Source organism: Cotesia glomerata, linkage group LG7 (genome assembly GCF_020080835.1).
Source record: "Cotesia glomerata isolate CgM1 linkage group LG7, MPM_Cglom_v2.3, whole genome shotgun sequence".
Lineage (NCBI taxonomy): Eukaryota > Metazoa > Arthropoda > Insecta > Hymenoptera > Braconidae > Cotesia > Cotesia glomerata.
This window is the reverse complement of record NC_058164.1, coordinates 15,012,847-15,028,140: the sequence shown is the minus strand read 5'-3', so window position 1 is coordinate 15,028,140 and position 15,294 is coordinate 15,012,847. Positions and strand designations below refer to the sequence as shown.

Below are 15,294 nucleotides of genomic sequence, written 5' to 3'. Positions count from 1 at the left end.
GCTCTTATTCAGAAGGTCCTTTACAATTTCTTTCTCAATCACTTCCTCTCGATTATCATATGACGTGAATGTTGGAACGCATCACGTAATAATTACCGTAACTCCTCTTCTTTCCCGCTTCACAGCATTATTTAATTTTAATTTTAAAAATGTGGATTATAAATGCATCAAATATTATAAATGTTGGATCATAACAAAGATACAGTATTACTGTATTATTAATGTTGGATCATAACAAAGACACAGTAATACTGTACCTTTAATATTTATAAAAAATTTAATTAAATTAATTATATATTTGAAAATTTTATTTTTTTTCCTAAATAACTTTTAAACAAATTTATAATTTTTTTTTTAATGTGAGTTTGGCAAAACGAAACCCTATTAATCAGCTATCGACCGGGGTTGGAAAATATAAAATTTTATTAAAAAATCGGGGTTGATCGTAGAAGGGTGAAAATTGACAGTAATATGAATTTTTTCTATTTTAAGTCACGAAAAAATGAAAATAAAAATCTTGCCAAAAAAATGAAAGTTTATAATTCACAAATAAAAAATAGGGGTTGATCGTAGAGGGGTGAAAAATTCAGAGTAATATGAAATTTATTATTTTAAGGTTGTACGGACGCTATTGCACTTTTGAAGTTCAGAAGCTAATTTTTTGATATGTTATGAATTGCTATCTCATACGTCTAAATTAATTTTTTGGAATAGATCTGACGAAGGGTTGTCCTTTAATAAATTATTAAAAAATTAAAATTTAACATGTAGCCTATAGAGACTATTGGCGGATTGCACATATATCGATTTTTGTGACTACCTCATAGGAAGATTAAAAAACAAAAAACTTCTATTTCAGTCAATCATCTTTCGTAGAATACGTTAAAAATAAAATGAAAATTTTCTGATGAAGGCTTTTAAAGATATTTTAATGCAAAAGAAGAGAAAATTCACGAAAATTTCAGGCCGACATATTTAAAAATAAATAAACCACGTGATTCAGCGCAGTGTGGCAACGTTGCATAGAATAGAATGCGCGAATTTTGAATTTTAATAATTCCTGTGTATTTTTATGGGTTATGTTTTTCAACTTCAAGGGAAAAAATGATCAGACCTGATCAGACATGAACAGATCTTTTTAATTTTGGTTTAACTCTTACTCTCTCAAATGCTTTCTATTTGATATAAAATCCTCACCAAGCTTGAGCCTATCGCAGCAAGTCGCTTTTTATTATTTAGTTTCATTTAATTAACATGGGAAAATTTTTTTGTTTAAATTGAATTTTACACATAATTTACGCTTTTTACAAAAAACGATCTTAGTCTTTGGTTTACAAAACTCTAAGTATGATATCTACAAAAGACTGTTACAGCCATTTAAAAATGACTAAATTTCGATTTAAATAAAGTCGGCCTTGTAATTGGGTCATTCATGTCAGATCGACAGAATCGATCTCTTTCAATGGGACAAGTACATGTTTTCATTTTGTCATAAACGAGTGCAAAAAAATTTTTTCAAAAGAATTCAATTGCAATTTTTTCAGTTTTTCATTTTTGTTTTTGTAATATCTCGAACGCTATTGTAGATAAAGAAATGACCATTTTTGTTTAAAGGGGACACTTAAGGTTGGCAGAAATTTTCAAAAATGCAATATTTGTCAAATTTTGAATTTGAAAATCAGCCAATGACGATCGAGTTAAAATTTTAGCTCAATCCTTTTTGTAGTACATAGTAATTTTAAAATTCTGAAATTTTAGCGGGTCAAAATATCACTTTGAATTTCGTGTTTGCAAAAGGTAAGAGCAGATACATAGTATTGTAAATTTGAGGGTTAAAACTTGAATGCATCACGTGGAAATATTGAGTAATAAATTAATTTCAATTTTTTTTTATTTTCCATGCGTTAAGGATGACTTTGAGATCATGTCAAAAAAATTAAAAAAAGTTGAAATTAATTTATTATTCAATATTTCCACGTGATGCATTCAAGTTGTAATCCTCAAAATTACAATACTATGTATCTGCATAACTTCACCTATTTTAGAAATTGCAAAAAAAAAAAAAAAATTTTTTTCGAAATCCAAAAATTGATATTTTTGAAAAAAAACACCCTTCTAAAAATTTCAGAATTTTTTAAAATTATTACTATGTACTATACAAAAAGGATTGAGCTAAAATTTTAACTTCGATCGTCATTTTTAACGATTTTCAAAAATTCAAAATTTGACAAATATTGCATTTTTGAAAATTTTTTTTCAATAACCTTAAGTGTCCCCTTTTAAACAAAAAATGGTCATTTCTTTATCTACAATAGCGTTCGAGATATTACAAAAACAAAATTGAAAAACTGAAAAAATTGCGAAATTTTGAATTTGCATCTTTTGAAAAAAATTTTTTTATTGTTTTTCCTTTGGCAGAACTTCGTTTTATGATAAACGAAAACTTCTGATAAAAATTTGTCCAAATTGAAAGAGATCGATTCCAACTATTTGTCGATCTGACATGAAATGACCCAATTGCCAACTATTTCTTTAAATTTCGAAATTTAGTCATTTTTAAATGGCTGTAACTAGTCTTTTTGTAGAGATAATCATACTTTGTCTTAGAGTTTTGTAAAACTCAAAGACTCTATTCTAAGAATATAAAATCGTTTTTTGTAAAAAATTGCGTAAATTATGTGTAAATTCAATTTAAAACAAAAAAGAATTTTTCCCATGTTAATTAAATGGGAAACTAAAATAATAAAAGCGACCCCTTAGAGTTGAGCTATAGGGCTCGTGTTTGGTGAGGATTTTTTTTATATCAAATAGAAACATTTGAGAGGGTAAGAGTTAAAAAAAAAAATTAAAATGTTTTTTTGAATCATCCTAATGAACAGGCATAAGTCCATGCCTGATCAGACATGAAAAATGACCATGCCTGATCAGGCATGAATTGACCTGATCAGGCCTGATCAGACATGGTCAGGTCTGAAAGCCCATTGTTACTTTTAATTAATTATTTTGCTTAATTTTATGGATATAGTATTTCATAGAGTCATACGCAATTCTCTATAATGAATTAAAATTTTAAAAAAATGGATTACATTGTGAAGAAGGTATTAGGAGCAGGGAGGCGAAGGGGTGTCGCGAGCAGTGAGAGCCGGCATCACGGGACTAATCGACGGACCGAGCAAGCGATGGACGCGAGCCACCGCTACCGCGACCGCGTCGACTGCCATGCCGCGACAATTTATGTTTTTAGGTTTAAGTTTGTTCATGAGTTTAATTATTTCGCTTATTATTAATTATTAGTATTACTATAACTAATTGTTTTTTTGATTTAAAACTATTTTAAAACGACAGTTAAAAGAGAAAATGAATTTCGTAGTTTGCAATCACGCGATAGATGGCGATTAATTTCGACGATCGTCCGCTCGCAGTAAAAAGTCGCCGAGTTAATAAAAGCGAAACTACGTAGCGATAATTTTTGTTCTTTCAAAGAACAAAAATTTAATTTACCTGAAAAGAAGAGCTAATTAAAATAAACTCTGAATAAATTAAATTTATTCAGAGATTATTTTTCTAAGTCTCAGAATGTAAATTTGTAGGGGAAATAATTTTATAAAAATAAAATTTTGTGTGTAAATTATTTTTTTTTCTAAGTCTCGGCGAGATATTGTATGGAAGTGCAATTTGATTGAAATTGATGTAATCTGTTAAATTGTTTGAGTGATTTTGATTTTAAATTTATAATTTTTCGGGAATTTCCCGAAGTTCGACGGCGTGCGATAGGTGGCGATAATTTGCAAATAATTATCGCTTTTAGTAATAATTTTTGGGTTGATAAAGCCCAAAAATTATCCGCCGTTGAGCAACCTTTCTCTGGGTTAATTTCTTCGTCTGGAGACTTCTAGCCGAGGAAATTGAAGAGAGTCCACTCTACCTGGTGCGGACTACCACAGGTAAGTGAACTTTTCCACCTACGAGTAAAGGCGACTCTCCACCTGGAGGCCTTCAGCCAAAAGGTGGCAACCAAGCCGACTAGGTGAGGGAGAGGTGGATTCTATTCACTCTTCCTTTGGGAATCGCGAATTAGGGCCTGCGGGGCGGCACTAGTCACCTGTCAGGAGCTGGGCACCAGAGGGCCGACTGAAGGGGAATTAGCGACGCGTTTTGAAAGGTACGACGGGCGAATGATTTTACCAACGACGGTAATGGAAATTGTAAACGCCGTGTATGTATGGGTTTTATTTTGTTTAATCGCCGTTTTCTTTTGTAAAATATTTAATGTTTTTGTTTATTGAAATAAAGAGGTTTTGTTTGTTAATATTAATTAAATTTCCGAGTTTGATTAATTTCGAAATTACCCTCGTTAGAATCCTGGACTCCGGCGAGCTTAAAATCGAGCCGGGGGTAAAAATTGGTCAAAAAGTACCCGTTACAACATATAATTGTACGGCTGTAACACCAGCAGTCACCTATCCAACTACTAACCACACTCAATGCTGTTTAACTTTGGTGGTATCCGTGCGCCTTGAAGTTCCTGCCTGCTGTGCTGCTATCTTATGTGACAACAATTCTATGAAGTACATAACGTATCGAATAAGTTTATCATAAATATAATATAAAAATTGATTTTATAATATATTTTGATAGTCCTAATATATTTAGTTAATCGAATCTCATTATAACATCACATTTATTTAAATAATTAAATAAGTAATGATTTTAATATTAGTCAGAAGCAGAGCAGACCAAAACATCCCATAGGAAATGAAACGAATTTTTTATTTCAAAATTATTTAAACGTAATCATAAAAATAATTGTGCACTTTTTGTGATGACCAAAAAAATTTTTTTGGTCAAAGAAAAAATTTTTATCACATCTCTGACTACCCTCGCAGTTTAGCAACCAATGTGGATCCACGATGGAACCACGGTAGTAGTGGACTTACTATGGAGCCACGATGGAACCACGGTGGATCCATTGTGGATTTTGTGCCATTTTACCATTGCGATTCCACCGTGGTTCAACAGCGGTCTTACAGTGGATTAACTGTGAATCTATTGTGGTTCCATCATGGTTCCACCTACGGTTTTATAGTGGGATTGTCGTGACTCGGCCGTGGTTCCACAGTGGTTTTTCTGTGATCCAACCGTAAGTTAATTTGTGGTTTTGTTGTGGATTCATCGTGGATCCATCGTGATTTGGTGGTGATTCTACTGTGGTTCCACTCATGGCTAAAAATTTAACTATACACTCTTGAAATATGTATAAATAAATAGTAAAAAGTTTAAAGTTCTATCTCCTCATTGGTCTTTATAAAAAAATCCTAAAAAAATGCTCAAAAATCAGGGCGTCAAACCAGAAAACCCCCTTGAATTTGTAGAGTTGACAGATGAATTCTACATATACTGTCAGATAACAAATTTTCAACTTTTCTTATTAAATAAATAATACCATGAAACCGAGTGGGTGAGTGTGCCTAAAACAAAAGTAGTGAAATTAGAAAATATCTGTATTCAGTAATTGCAAAAATGACGTTGTTTTTTAAGGTAAAAAGATAATTAATTTTTGGAATCGATTAATACTCTTGATCAAAGGTTTTATATTTTTTGCCGAATTCTTTAAGATTTCTAGCTGATAAGATTTCGGAATCGCTCGGGACAATCACTTCAAACAAATTTTCATGAAAAGTTGAAATTTAAAAATTAAAAATAAATAAGTAAATAAATAAATAATAATAATAATAATTTTAGTCTTCGATAGTTCAATGTATTAATGACCACGTGGAATTTTTCGATTTATAAATAATTAATAAAACAATTTGTCTCAATATAAAATAAATTCACGAAAAATTATCCACGGTTAATTCGATCTCAATTGCATCGAAGATCAGTAGCCAATTCTCAATAAATTATTTTAAATAAATAATATTTTTTTTTGTAACAAATAATATTAATAAATGATAATTCAATTGTTATAATTTATAATAATAGTCCAGTTGTTAATATTGTAAATTTACTGCGTCACAAAATTCTCAAGGAATTTGCGCGCTCAAAATGGACTCCGTTGTTCGTTACAGCGTACTAAGCTCGACCTCGGGTACCGAAGCTTGACCAGTCGTGAGTCGCCGACTGGAATAATTCTCGATGTTCAGAAATTAATTAAATTTGATTAATCAAAAGATGAATTTAATTTAGCCAATCTTAAGATGTTAATAATTATTAACCAGCTGAATTAACAATTTAGATACTCACGACCTAAACCCAGGAGGTCTAGAACATTCCTCGGGTGTAAAATCCCCAGGAGGAATTGTTCACAAGCTAACAAATTAAATTGATTAAAATAATTAATTATTATTAAGCAAAATTATTAAACAATTGAATTATCCAAACTTGAATTAATAAATTGAGAAGTAGTGTATTTGATGAGCCGGGTATATGGCCCCAAGGCTCATCATTACCAAAGTCCAATACCTGGTGTAAATTTGGTTGAAGAAACTCTATGGTTGATACTCGCTTCCTTCTTTGGACTTCTTGATGTTACTCGTTCCAACACTTTACTACTTCTCCGGACACCACGCATGGTTCGTCTATATAACGACCCCAAAAATACCCCCTCCTGCTCTCTCTCTAGGCCCGAAGATCGATGCGCTCAAATGCTAGTCGAAAAGTTATCGATCTCTGGTGACTTATCGATTAAGGGTAATTTACCCTGTTACAATTTTTTCCCGGGTTAACGCTACACCGTGAGATAAATATAAACAGCTGTTAAGCGCGGTGTTGTTATATTCGTGTTTTGTGAAAAAATACTTCGGTCAAACGTTGACTATTTATTGTTTTTGTTAATTAAATTATTAAATTATTTTAATTAATAATCATGTAAGGTAACGATTAAATTATATTAATGAATTTTCGTATTCAAATTTTTAATTTTAATGAAAAAAAAATTTAGATTCTACTATGACTTACGTGATATTGTCCGTGCAACCTTAAGTCATGAAAAAATATACATAAAAATCGCCAAAAAAATTAAAATTTATAACTAACAAATAAAAAATAGGAGTTGATCGTAGAGGGGTGAAAAATTGAGAGTAATATAAAATTTTTTTATTTTAAGTCATGACAAAAAAGAAAAAAAATCTTGCCGAAAAAATTAAAGTTTATAATTAACAAATAAAAAATAAGGGTTGACCGTAGAGGGGTGAAAAATTGAGTAATATAAGATTTTGTATTCTAAGCCATCAAAAAATAAAAAAAAAAATTTTTGCCAAAAAATTAAAGTTTATAATTAAAAAATAAAAAATAGGGGTTGATCGTAGAGGGGTGAAAAATTCAGAGTAATATGAAATTTTTTATTCTAAGTCATGACAAAATAAAAATAAAAATCTTGCCAAAAAAATTAAATTTTTTAATTAACACATAAAAAATAGGGGTTGACCGTAGAGGGGTGAAAAATTCAGAGTAATATCAAATTTTTTATTCTAAGTCATGACAAAATATAAATAAAAATTAAAGTTTATAACTAACAAATAAAAAATAGGGGTTGATCGTAGAGAGGTGAAAAATTGAGAGTAATATGAAATTTTTTACTCTAAGTCATGATAAAAAAGAAAAAAAATCTTGCCAAAAAATTAAATTTTATTATCAACAAATAAAAAATAGGGGTTGATCGTCGAGTGGTGAAAAATTCATAGTAATATGAAATTTATCATTTTAAGGTTGTACGGACACTAATGCACTTTTGAAGTTCAGAAGCTAATTTTTTGATATGTTATGAATTGCTATCTCACACGTCTAAATTAATTTTTTGGAATAGATCTGACGAAGGGTTGTCCTTTAATAAATTATTAAAAAATTAAAATTTAACATGTAGCCTATAGAGACTATTGGCGGATTGCACATATATCGATTTTTGTGACTACCTCATAGGAAGATTAAAAAACAAAAAACTTCTATTTCAGTCAATCATCTTTCGTAGAATACGTTAAAAATAAAATGAAAATTTTCTGATGAAGGCTTTTAAAGATATTTTAATGCAAAAGAAGAGAAAATTCACGAAAATTTCAGGCCGACATATTTAAAAATAAATAAACCACGTGATTCAGCGCAGTGTGACAACGTTGCACAGAATAGAACGCGCGAATTTTGAATTTTAATAATTCCTGTGTATTTTTATGGGTTATGTTTTTCAACTTCAAGGGAAAAAATGATCAGACCTGATCAGACATGAACAGTAGGGTGATTCAAAAAAACTTTTTAATTTTTCTTTTTAACTCTTACCCTCTCAAATGTTTCTATTTGATATAAAAAAAATCCTCACCAAACACGAGCCCTATAGCTCAACTCTAAGGGGTCGCTTTTATTATTTTAGTTTCCCATTTAATTAACATGGGAAAAATTCTTTTTTGTTTTAAATTGAATTTACACATAATTTACGCAGTTTTTATTTATTTACGCAAAAAAATCTTGCCAAAAAATTAAATTTTTTTATCAACAAATAAAAAATAGAGGTTGATCGTAGAGGGGTGAAAAATTCAGAGTAATATGAAATTTTTTATTCTAAGTCATGACAAAATAAAAAAAAAATTCTTGCAAAAAAATAAAATTTTTTAATTAACAAATAAAAAATAAGGGTTGATCGTAGAGGGGTGAAAATTTAGGGTTGCATGTATTTTTGTATGCTGTATCATAAAAAAATGAAAATAAAAAATTTTTTCTAAAAAATAAAAAAAAAATGTAGGGGTGGACCACCCTTAACATTTAGGGGGATGAAAAATAGATGTTGTCCGATTCGCCACCCTGGCCGATATGCACGCTAAGGATCACGAAAATCGGTCGAGCCGTTTCGGAGGAGTTTAAAGTCAAACACCGCGACACGAGGATTTTATATATTAGATATATGGAGCAATATACAGCCATGCAAGATTATACATAGTCCCATATCTAATCTATACTAATATTATAAAGAGGAAAGATTTGATTGTTTGTTTGTTTGCATTGAATAGGCTCCGAAACTACTGAACCGATTTAAAAAATTCTTTCACTGCTGGGAAGCTACACTATTCCCGGGTGACATAAAATATGTCGAATTTTCAAATTTTTGTTAAATACCCGTACGAAGCCGGGGTGAACTGCTAGTTATATATAAGTATATATAATTATATATGCTTATATATAATTAACATATATTAAAATTTTTTCTCGGATATAATCATACTTGGCTGATGTTATTACCCTATGTATACAGAGTATAGTACGGAGCGGACGTTATTTTTTCTATCTGATTGCTGGTGGCTTTTTGTCTACTATTTTGCTTATTGTCTGACTTTGGGTTGTTTATTGTTGAAGTGTGGATTATTGTGAGTATTTTGTGATATTAATCTCTACTGTGGAGAGTGTAGTTCTTTAGTTTTAATTAAAACATTTATTGCGTTTTTTGGATTGAGGTTGTGTTTTCTGCGGGGCACGTTTTCTCTTGCTGCTTATTGACTGCATTGTGCTGCCATCTAGCGGTGTCTGTTGCAATGACTGCTTATTGTGTGATCTGTGTTCGCAGTATTACCGACGTGTCAGCTTTGATTCAAACTAAGGCTGTATGTAAGCATTATTATCATGACTCTTGTGTAAAAGTTCGTTGTAATTTGCCGAGTAAGTCGCTAGCTGCTGCGAAGATTGTAAACAAGTGTCCGGTCTGTGTTCCGGATGTCTCTGACATTTTGAATAAGATTAATGAGCGACTGAGCAGTGTTGAGAAGATTGACGTGATGAGCAAGAAGCTTGAGGGTATCAATGTTGATGAGATCAATGAGATCAGTGCTAAGCTCGAGCAAATTGGTAAGATTGGCGACATCGGCATGAAAGTGGATGGGATGGTGGCTAAGGTTGATGGTTTCGTGAAGTCTATCGCGTCAGTCGAGGGAAAGATTGATCATTTGAGTCTTGAGTGTAACTCGCTGAAGATTATAGTTAAAGAGCTTCAGGAGCGCTTGATTGAAGTTGAAAAGGGCCAGCCTGGTCTCTCTGCTGACCTTGCTGAAGAGATTAAGGGTGCTGCGCAGAGGGTGTGCGATGGTAGTCTCGAGTTGAGAACGCTGCAGCTTGAATCTCAATTGCTAGCTGATGAGATTACAATTGGTGGGCTTCCAGAGGGGCGCGGTGAAAGACTTATCGACACATTTACGTTATTTACCACTGCTATTGGAGTTCAGGTTGCTGAGAGAGATGTGGTTAAACTGGAGCGGCTTGGAAGGGCTGGTGCTATGAATCGCAATGTACGCATTAAGTTCGGCAGTCAGAGGTTTGTTGATGAGGTTATGAAGAGTGTAAGGAGTAATCCTGTGAAGCTGGGTGCTGTAATGCCTAAAGCGCAAGTTCCTGATGCTCCTGTGTATGTTCATAGGCGTTATCCTTCTTCTCTTTACAAGCTTCGTGCTGATGTGCGTAAGGCTTATCCTAGGATCCAGGCTAGGAGTGTCTGGATTTCTTTTGCGTGTGTTAACGTCCGGTATGCGGAAGATAAGCCTCCAGTGAAGCTGTTACCTTCAACGGGAGTAGGTCCTTTGCGGGGTCTGCTTGATTAGCAGCGAGTTCCTCCCTCGGTATCATCATCATCATCACCTGGAGGCGTGTCTGACATTGTGGTTGGCACTCTGCGACCTCTGTTCAATAAAAAGTGTTTGAGAGTGTGTCATGTTAACGCTCAATCGTTAAGGAATGAGCGTCATTTAGAGATTTTTAAAGAATATTTTCGTGGGAATAAGTATGATGTTATTGCTGTGTCTGAGACTTGGTTAAATCATCTAATATCTGATGATATGGTGTACCTGCCGTCGTTTGTGCTTCATCGTCATGACCGGTGCCTGCGGAGCGGTGGTGGAGTTGCTCTCTATGTCAGGGATGACCTGATGTCTAAGTGTGTATTGTCCTCTACGAATCTAGTAGATAAGCATCCAGAGTATTTGTTTGTTGAAGTTTCAGGATCATCTAAGGAGCGAATCTTGGTAGGAGTTATTTACAAGCCCCCTAATACTGGTCATCTTGATGATTTGGAGGATGATCTTGAAGCTGCTGTTGCGACCTACAGAAATATAATTATTATGGGCGACTTCAACTCTGATTTGAGCTCCAGGAACTTCTACGGTGATCAGCTGCGTAGACTATGTGTTAGTTTTAATCTGAATATCGTTCCATATGAGACGACGCATCACCTTCAGAACTCTGATACGTGGCTTGATGTCTGTGTTGTTGATGATGCTGCTAAGATCCTGTCTACTGAGCAGTCTGCCCAGCCGTTTTTGTCTGATCATGATTTAATATCTATTGAGTATAACTATAAGGTAGAGCAGCAGAAATTGAGGAGCTTTACATATCGGAGCTGGCATAGTATTGATGATGAACTACTGGAACGGCTGTTTAATGAGGTTAACATTGAGGATATGGAACTGCAAGCGTCTGTTGAGGATATGAATGTATGGTTTCATCGGCAGCTTCGTGATATTATTGATGCTGTTGCTCCTGAGAGAATGATCAGCCCTCGTCGCCCCCAAGCGCCGTGGTTTACTAGCTACATCAGGGATCTTCAGGCTCGTCGTGACAAGCTGTATAGGATCTTCAGGAGAACTGGCTATGCCTATAAGGAGTATACTGATGTGCGGCGTTTGGTGAAGCAGCGAATAAGTGAAGCTAAAAAGCGCTATTTTGATAGTCAATTAAGTTCTGTGAAAAGTGCACAAGCCATGTGGAACGATCTGCGTAGGCTTGGTCTGATAAAGCGTAAGGGTGCTCGGTCTGCTATTGGAGTGGATTTGAATGAGTTAAATGACTATTTTGTACAGTCGTCTGGTTGTTCTGTGCTTAAGGTTGATGAGTCTGATATTACAACTCACTACGGTGGCAATGATAATGTATGTTTTAGTTTCTCGGAGCTTGATGATAATGTTGTTAAGAGGGCAATAATGCGGCTTACTTCCAACTCTGTTGGCCCCGGATAATTTTCCAATTAAAGCCTATAAATGTTTGCTTTCATTTGTGTTGCCATTTGTGACACTACTTTTTAATAGTTCGTTAAATTCAGGCGTATTTCCGAAAGAGTGGAAGTTATCGCGTATTGTCCCGATACCAAAGAGGTTGAATGCGGAGGTGTGTGCAGATTTTCGGCCAATATCGCTGACAAGTAACTTGTCAAAGGCACTTGAGCGCTGTGTGCATGATCAAATTGTTAAGTATGTTACTGAGAATAATTATATAGATGAGTATCAGATGGCCTTTAGGAAGGGTTTGAATACGCAGACTGCGGTCATCAAGCTCTGCGATGACATTCGGTCGGCTATAAATGAGTCTAAAGTCACTGTGGCTGTTTTCTTTGATCTGAGTAAGGCTTTTGATTCTGTTAATCATATAAGACTACTACGTAAATTAATATCAATGAACTTTTCTGATGATGCAATTGTGTGGATCAGGTCTTACTTGACTCAGAGAAAGCAGCAGGTGTTCGCAGATGGGTGTGCGTCCTCTTGGAGGAATGTGCTTAATGGTGTGCCGCAAGGGAGCGTGCTAGGCCCTTTATTGTTCTCACTCTATATTTCGGATCTCTCTCAACGACTGTCGATACTTGCTTTATGCTGATGATTTAGCGATATACTTGTCTTGTGATTTGGAACATGTTAATGATTGTGTGGCTGCGCTAAATGCAGAGATAGTTGACATTGTTGAGTGGTGCAATATTAATTATCTTAAGTTGAATGCGTCAAAGACCAAAGCTATAATTTTTGGTAGTAATTTTAAAGTCAATAGTAATAGCTGTAAGTATGCTGATTGCATTCGAGTAGATAACTGTATTATTCGCTACGACACAGTTGTTAAGTATCTTGGCGTTTTGATTGATTGTACTCTTTCCTGGGATTGTCAGGTTACGGAAGTGTGCAATCGGGCGATGCGGGTGCTAGCGCAGTTGAAGGTAAATAATGAAGTCTTCAATGAGAAATTGCGTATAAAGCTTGTCACCACGCTGATATTTCCGGTGTTTGACTACTGTTGTGTAGGTTACTGTAATATTAGCAATAGTTTGCAGGTGCGGCTGCAGCGTAAAATGAACTCCTGTGTTCGCTATATTTTTAGGGTTTCAAGGGCTGAGCATATTACGCCGTACTTTAAGAGGCTGGGATGGTTGAAGTTGAGTGACAGGAGAAATTATTTCATGGCATGCCTTTTTATAAAGAAATATGTATGGGCTACCGACAATTGTTCAGATGTAATTTGGAGTTTTTGCCGGTAGCTTTGCGGAGGGGTGATGTAAGGGAGGATTATTTACGCCTGCCTAGATCTAATTGTCGGATATTTGAGAACTCTTTTCTTATCCGCGGGATACGCATTTGGAATGCGCTACCCCCAGAAGTAACTAAAGCTGAAAATTATGAACTGTTCCGTAGTGCGTGCTATAATTATTATTTGCAAAAGTATTAATTTATGATATTGAGCTTTGATTGTCATTATTGTATGCTGCTGTGCCTTGAGTGATATTGAATGATATTAGTTTTGCTTAACTGTGCTATTACCAGGTTTTCTGGCAACTTGTCTCATATCTACCACGATTATAATTTATAATTTATAATTCACGTTATTATTTCATTATAATATGTTTTTATTTTATTATTTTCAATTTATGTAATTACATGCTCTGTATTTTACACTGATTATAATGTATAATTATGATGGTCCTGAGGGAGCTAAGGCTCTAGGGTCAATAAAGTTTATTATCTATCTATCTATCTATCTATGTATAATCTTATATAAGTCTATATATAATTAGATCTGATCAGACTTGCATAGTCAGATGTGATCAAAATTTTTTTAATGAAAAAAAATTTTTTTTTGGTAATCACAAAAAGTGCAAAATGGTGTTTATAATTACGTTTAAATAATTCTGAAATACAAAATTTGTTATATTTTCTATGAGATGTTTTGGTCTGCTCTGCTACTGTTACGAGTGGAAACTTTGGTCAATTTAATGAGTAATACAAAATATTCCTACTGTAAGGCAATTGAAATAGAAGGATCAGGATTTAAGAAAATAAAAGAAGAAGAGGGGTTGAAATCGATTAAAAGGAGCGCCGGAAAATAAATAAACACAGGTCGAAACAACGTTTGCGCGACTAACGAGAACAGGACTCCAGGAAAAAGAAGAATAAAGACTTCAACTATGCGAATGTGGACGGTAATATTCCATTTAAGGTCCCCCACGAACAATACAGGATTCACATGAGTAGTACCTCACACCATTCTAAAGTGAGTCACCTGAGGAATATTCCAGAATAAAATCCATCCCTTAGCAGTATTATAAAAAGCAAGCATCGGACTGCCAGAGCCAGTGCGTCAGGAGCTTTTAAACTAAGAGTAGGCCAGTGCGACAGGAGCTTTCGAACTAAGAGTAGTCCAGTGTGTCAAGAGCTTTTAAACTAATAGTCTAGTCAACAAGTTCAAAAACGTGAAAAATAGAGATAAAGGTCCTAAAAATATGAGCGATGGCTCATTCGATTCGGAATCACCTCTAGAAAAATGTTTTTGAAGGATTTTGGTGCAGGTAAAAAATTGCAATTGTTATTAACAAAATAAGATGGAAAAAAAACGATATTTCGTTTTTTGTTAATAACTCGAAAAATATTAATATTTAAGCAATTTTGAAAAAAGCCCGTTAAAGAGGAGAAAATTTCAAAGAAAAAAGTCCGTACTCCCGGAACTCTATCTCCATTATTTATAATTTTAATTTGACGTTGAAAATAGGGCTCCGCGCGGCTGTGCATGGCATGCGCGCGCCGCCGCTAAAGAGAGCTCAGCAATAAAAATAATTTTTATAACATAAAATGTGATTTTAAAAATTTGAAAAATTCTAGTATCTTCTTAACACTTGAAAGAATCGAGCCGCGAAGAAAAGAAAGTTTAATTACCATTTTTGCAAAAGTTATCTAATTGTTAACTAACAAATTTTTTCCCAATCTCCGTTGGCATAAACAATGGGATAAAAGGTATAAATAATTGGCCTATAAATTTTAAACTTCGTGGAGCCCTTTTGATATATATACTTTATAAGATCCTGCGATAAATTTTCATTAAAGTTTATTAATTTGTTAATTATGATTTTTATAACTATTGAAAAATTAAAAATCTAAAAAAGTTGATAAAAATTTTTTTCAACTAATATTTAGCTATGCCTGTTTTCACATTAAGCAATGGCAGTAATTAATATAGGTTATGAATTTTTTACGTAATTTGTTTATAAAATTGTTTTAAACAAATAGAGAAATTCAATAT

The 15,294-nt window shown here is 33.6% G+C and overlaps 1 long non-coding RNA gene across 1 annotated transcript; it reads left to right on the top strand.

The window, feature by feature from the left end:
- Positions 1–510: 510 nt before the first annotated feature.
- LOC123268358 lies at positions 511–7,354 on the top strand. The gene is made up of 2 exons (XR_006510222.1): positions 511–616; positions 7,227–7,354. It is a non-coding gene; the product is annotated as an uncharacterized LOC123268358 (long non-coding RNA).
- The last annotated feature ends 7,940 nt before the right edge of the window (positions 7,355–15,294 follow it).